The sequence below is a fragment of the Dermacentor albipictus genome, chromosome 7, assembly GCF_038994185.2.
Source record: "Dermacentor albipictus isolate Rhodes 1998 colony chromosome 7, USDA_Dalb.pri_finalv2, whole genome shotgun sequence".
Lineage (NCBI taxonomy): Eukaryota > Metazoa > Arthropoda > Arachnida > Ixodida > Ixodidae > Dermacentor > Dermacentor albipictus.
The window spans coordinates 73,978,942-73,985,103 of record NC_091827.1 but is presented as its reverse complement, the minus strand read 5'-3'; positions in this window follow the sequence as shown (position 1 = coordinate 73,985,103).

Genomic DNA, 6,162 nt, shown 5'->3' with positions numbered 1-6,162 from the left:
TGTTCGCACAGGAGCAGCTGGCCTTTAGCTATGATATGGGAAAAGACAGGGCAGTAACATAACTTGTGGGCAGTGGTTGAGGTAAGGGCGAATATCCTTCGCACTCGGAAATGTTGCCAAACCGGGAGACATAGAGGCGACCATGACTCCAGGTCAGGTGCCTTGTCAGGTGTCAGGTGAAAAGTGAAGGGCAGCGGCAAGAGACAATGAGGTTCATATACACTAAAATACATGACGAGGACCAAAACAGAACATCCAGCGACCGCGTTATGTTTCAAACCTTAATACTGAGTTCACCTGATCTCCTAGGCTTTCCTAATAGTTCTTTCGCCGCAATCCTCACCAGCAGCAGGCTAGGAGGAGTTTTGTTGGCCCATTCCTCATTGTCGTGGTGGCGCGCTTGCGTTTTGGGATGTACAGCGTCGGAAATGTGGGCTAGGAGCGCTGTGCGCTTGACTTACGATTGGCGAATGTTGCTTCCATGGTCGGACCCTTCATCAATCTTTCCTGGTGTTTAATGTAGGAAGTGGTAAAGAATTGGAGAGAACATGAGACACACAAGCACTATCAATTGAATTGAGCCTGGTGTTTGCTTCGTTGCCGGCTCTCAGAAGCGGCTTTATTCGTATCGCAGTGCACTGATAACATAAGGTCGCTCACCTCCTCAGCCAACTACTTTACACTGTACATTTACATTTATCTTACCTACCACGAATTCTTGCAGTAAAACAGTCAATGACGCTTGTTATCGAGAACGCTTAGCGAGGGACCTGATGTTTTCTTATTCATATCGCTACGTAGCATCAAGCTTTTAAAGCCAGAGAAATCATAGCGAAAGGTTTTCCAGTTACGTTTGAAGTGTAGAAATGACAAAGGAAAATGAAATTTAACGAAAAACAAATCGCCGCATGAGGGAGCAAAACTCACAGCATTCGCATTACACGTGCGAATGCGTGTGAACGCTTATTCGCACTTGTGCTCTACCAGCAGCGTGCTCGTCCTTCTGACATGAGCCAGAAACCTAATGACGGGTATCATTTTGGAAAGTCCGTAAGTAACTGCAAAAATGACAGCCTTCTGTTATGCACTGTGCAAACAAACAATATTATTTCGTTTCAAAAGCATGTGTAGAGTTCATTAACAAAAAAAAAAGATCTTGAGCGCTATAACGTAAAAGCACTTGGAATTTTTCCGTTCTATTTCTGCAATCATCCCTCCACAATTGCTGGAATTTCAGTAGGGCCGCTCCAACTTTGCTTGTCTGTAACTCTAGAGGCTGCGTAGTAATCCTTAGCTCTTCTTCTCTTGCCAGGCAATTAATCATGATCTTTGTCTGCGGCACATTAATCTTGAGCCCCAGTAATACACTTTCTGCTAAGGTCCTCAATCACCTGTAGTAATTAGTTCCAAGTGTTTCTGAACTGCAAACCAGCAATTGCTGGGATATTCGTCATTGACCATTTCTTCCGAGCTTTCGCAGTTCAATGGCTTGAAGACTTCTTCCAATGATGCAGTGAATAACACTGGTTTGACTGTGTCTCCTTGCCTCACTCGTTTCTTCATTGGAATCTTTCTATCGTCCTGGATGAGAACTCAGGTTGCCATGGAGTCTTTATAGATATTTCGCAAGATACTCAAGTATGCCTCCTGTACTCGTTGATTGTTTAAGGCCTCTATGACTGCTGGTATCTCCACTGAATCAAATTCCTTTTCATAGTGTATGAATGCCATATAGAGAGGTGGATTTCACTCTGAAGTTTTCTCAATTACCTGATTGATGACATGGCTGTAATATATTGTAGAGTATCACTTCCTGAAGCGAGCCTGTTTTCTGGGTTGAATGAAGAAAAGAGTTCACCTTATTTATGAGAAATTACCCTGGTAAATTTATATACAATACTAAAAGTAAGGTATTGGGCATATATTGTTTTCAATTCACTAATGTTTTCTTTTTTGTTGGTTATTGTAAGGTTGGCACTCTTCCAGCCATCTGGAACACTCAAGGTCATGAGATATTTTGAAGAAAGGGCTCAATGCTTTTAGGCACGATATATCATGAATTCTTGATTAAATCTAATGTCATAGCATCTTGTCGTGCAACTTTTCCAGGTATCATGTCTTGCAAGGGCCTTCTAACTACATCTTTAGTTACTGAAGGAGCCTCTGTATCCTACTCATTACTACTGTGAATGGAGGTAGCGCGTCTGCTCTGGGTAGTGTACAGGTTTGCTTCAAGTTCTTCCAGGGCTTTTACTATACCTTGTAAACAGCCAATGACATTACCCTAGTTATATTTCATTGCAAACATCTTAGCCTGCCCTGTGCCAAGTTTTGTCTTCACTGATTTCATGCTGCCTCCATTTTTCACTGCTTCCCCGGTCTTTTTCACGAAATAATTTCAAATATCTCATAATTTCTACTTGTTGACCAGTTTTGACAATGCGCGAATTCTCACTGATTTCTTGTATCAGACACTTTCCTGGTCTGTCCAAACTTTTTTAGGTCGTTCCTTACTTGGGAGAGCTTATCTACTTCTAGCCTTGGTGCGTTAGCTCCCAATTCAATTGCTGCTTCTGAAGCCAGCCCAGTTAGGATTTCATTAATTACTTCTATGCGATCTTCATCCTTCTGTTCTAAAGCTGGATGTTTGTCTACAAGCACCAGCCTGAATTGGCCTGCTTTTGCCATTACGGCGTCTAGATTGGCCTGTTTCTTCTTGACTAATTATAATATTTTTCACTTCTTATTGAGGGAGATCTTTGACCTCACTAACGTATGATCAGTGCACCTTTCCCTACCAAACAGATCGCATCGGCATCGGCATGGCATCGGCAAAGCGTATGTAATCCATTTAACTTTTTCTTGCTCCAATTAGGGTTTCTCCAGGTCCACTTCCTGTTACTACGCTTCCTAACGAAAGTATTCATTATTGGAAGATATTGGGAGCATCGTTGCTCTAGTGTTATAGAATTGATGCCGTAGTTAGTAACTGCTTGTTCACCTGCCTCCTGCTTCCCCACTTTTGCATTGAATTCGCCCATGGCTACAGTATAAGTTCAAATTTTTCTCGTCGCTAATTCAACATCTTCTTTAAAGTGTTATATTTCTTCATCATCGTGACTGGTGTTTGGAACGTAGGCTTGTACTACCTTTAATAAATACGTCTTATTCAGATTTATTTCGACCATTGCTATTCTCTCATTATTGCTGCAGAGTTCGTCAATGTTGCCCGCTATGTCATTATTGAATAGGAGTCCTACCCCATATAATTTGCTATCTGGAAGTCCCCTTTAGCTGAGGATGCGGTCGTTAGCCAGCACTGTAAAATCCTCCTCAGTTATTCCAACCTGACTCAGGTAAGAAATATCCCACTCAAGATATGATGATCCCTCAAAGACTGCTCTTACGCTAGCTTCACTTGAGAGGGTTCGTGTGTTGAACGTTGCCACATTCAGTTTACGCTGGCGGCCTGTCCTTATCCAGAGATTCTGAGCGCTTTGTGCTGCGTAACAGCTCCTACCGCCGCCTTGGTCAGGTGCTCCACAGCCACCGGAGCTGAGTGCCATGGATTAATTGCAGGAATTGCGAGGGAGACACTGGCTGAATAGGGCACCAGGGATGGCAATCCGTATTCTGGCGAGGGAGTGTCTTTGTTGAAGCTTAGTGGGCCATGTTAATTTCATTGAACCTGGAATTGTATAGCCCGACTTTCTCTCGGGATTTTAAGCCTGTGTTAGGCGCCACTTCAAACCTGGAGATGTAGTATACTGGAGAATGATTCCAAACGACGACCTTCAGATTGGAATCCCGACGTTATACCTCTGCTTCACACCACCGCCTCGGTCACATATAAAAAAATATTACACTTACAAAAACACATAGCAACAGTAAAAATATCTGAACTTCCGACTATAGCAACGGAGCATTCTATATAGCTCAGTAAGATAGCCCTGTAGGCGAGGCCTCCTTAAACCGCAGAAGACGAGCCAAGAAGATCCTACATGTCTAAAAACTCGCTTTTGTCTACTATTTGTCTAAAAACAAATAGTAATAATAAAGGAGAAAAGAAACGGGAAGAAAAATTTACAAGCGGTTGTCACATCGTGGTGCTGAGCCGCAGTAAGCAGGCGACCTTAACAGCGACTAGGTGCACAAGACAATTCTACAAAATTTAACAGCGTTTAAACGATAAGGTAATAAAAGTACAGAAATTTTAGATTCATTATGATAACGCAGGAACAGTGGCGCAAGGTTCAGTGACTGCAACTGTTTTATAGAAGATGAAATTAATAGGATTAGTTTGCATACAGTCAAGTAAACTTATTTCACTCTATTTGTAAATGTAACCACGCTGGCGTATTCAAGAACGGGCTAAATTATATGTAATTTAGGAACTGCTTAGTATCAAATGGGCTTTAGTTGAAAGTGCGGTGCAAGTAATCTAGTGTTTTTTTGCTTTTTACGTGTTCTTTGTGGTTCGAATGAGATGAATTTTTTGAATGAATAGTACCTAAATACTTGCACTGAAACAATTGCATTGGTTTATTACCATTCAAAGAAAAAAACGAAAGAGTAACGTGTGCTATTAAGTGACATCTGCTTTAGCGCAAATAATGAGAATAATAGTAGGTTTACATACCCGCATGCTATGACATCAAATAAAGCCTGTAGTGGTTCTGTGCTAATACTAACAAATCAAATAGGCCTACCAATCACTACTAAACTTCCTTTCTTTGCTCAGGTTAGGGATCTCAATACTCCCAAGCACGCAGTCACTCAAGATTGAGCACCTTTTCAATATTCAGGAATGCCTTTACTAAACACGGTAACAATAAAGCGAGAGAAATGATTATTATTGTTCACTAAATTCTAGCAATGCTGTGAATATATGTGGAGGTTTAATGTCTGATACTAGGACGCACAGCACGAAAAAACTGTGCTCGACCTCGGCTATAGGGGCTGCATTTAGATACGGGTAGAATTGAAATTACCTTTTTGCTTGGGCTTCGGTAAACCCAATGTAAGGTTCCAGGTGCCAAGGAACCGCAGGTTGTCATTAATGCATTTGGGCATGTCTTGATCTGGAGCTTGTCGTCATACCCACATCTGTATAACTCGCGCGTCATGGGCGCTTGGCAGGTTCTCGAAAGTAGGGAGCAGCGCCGAGGCCCAACTGGACCAAGTTTGATTAACACCCCCATCAAACAGATTCCAAGCATGGGCTGCACCTCGGAGGCACGTTTCTGCCAAGGATGTTTTCTCGGTGTCTGTCCGCAAGTAAAGAATAACGAGAATAGGTGGTACAAACCCAAGATGCGGCGTCCTTATGGGGAGCAGAAAATTAAGTAATGGTCGTCGCCACTTGCCATAAAAGCGCGGTTTGTCCGACTACTGAAGGAAACCCGTCGGTGATTCAGTGAACTCTTTGTGAAAGAGAGAAGAGGGCTTGGGCAAACTCCCTGGCACCACCACCCACGACAGCCACTGAGGAGGCCTGCATGCCATCACTGGATGATGTGGGGAATAGTGGCGGTGGCCCATGTGGTCTCAGTAGTGTGCTTCCGCTTGGAAGTGCTGTGCTCGGAGCCAAATATTAGGAAATCACAGTATTAGCTGAATGCACCATGAAAAAATAATACATCGAGCTTCTGAACAAGCGCCCTCTTTCTTGTCCTCCTGCACTTCTTTCTCAACTTCTCCCGTGTTACCGAGCTTGAACTTCCATTTCATTATATTATCTTGTTCTAAAAAACATACACTAAAGCACCGGCAATATTTAGAGAATTGTAAATTGTTCCTTGCTTTGGATGGATCTTCAAGAGAAATATTTCTCAATGCAATATTTCATGAAATATGCGGCACATTCCTCTGCTGCGTTCAGTTAGTGAATGACCCTTTAACGATTTCATGAACCGAAGCTGTCCGATTCAACACGTAAATGTGCATGTATGCCCGGATTCTTTCATTAGCCATCTTTAGAACGTGTTCATCCAGAACACCGTGATACCTTTGTTAGAGCAATGCATGACGTGTTGGATTATTTCACATAAGCTTGATAGGCGGAATAAGTTGCTGGACCCAAGAAAAGGAATGTGTTGCTCTTGTTAAGCTCCAGTTGCGAGAGCCGGGTCACCTTGTATATTGTTCGCAACAAAGCAATTG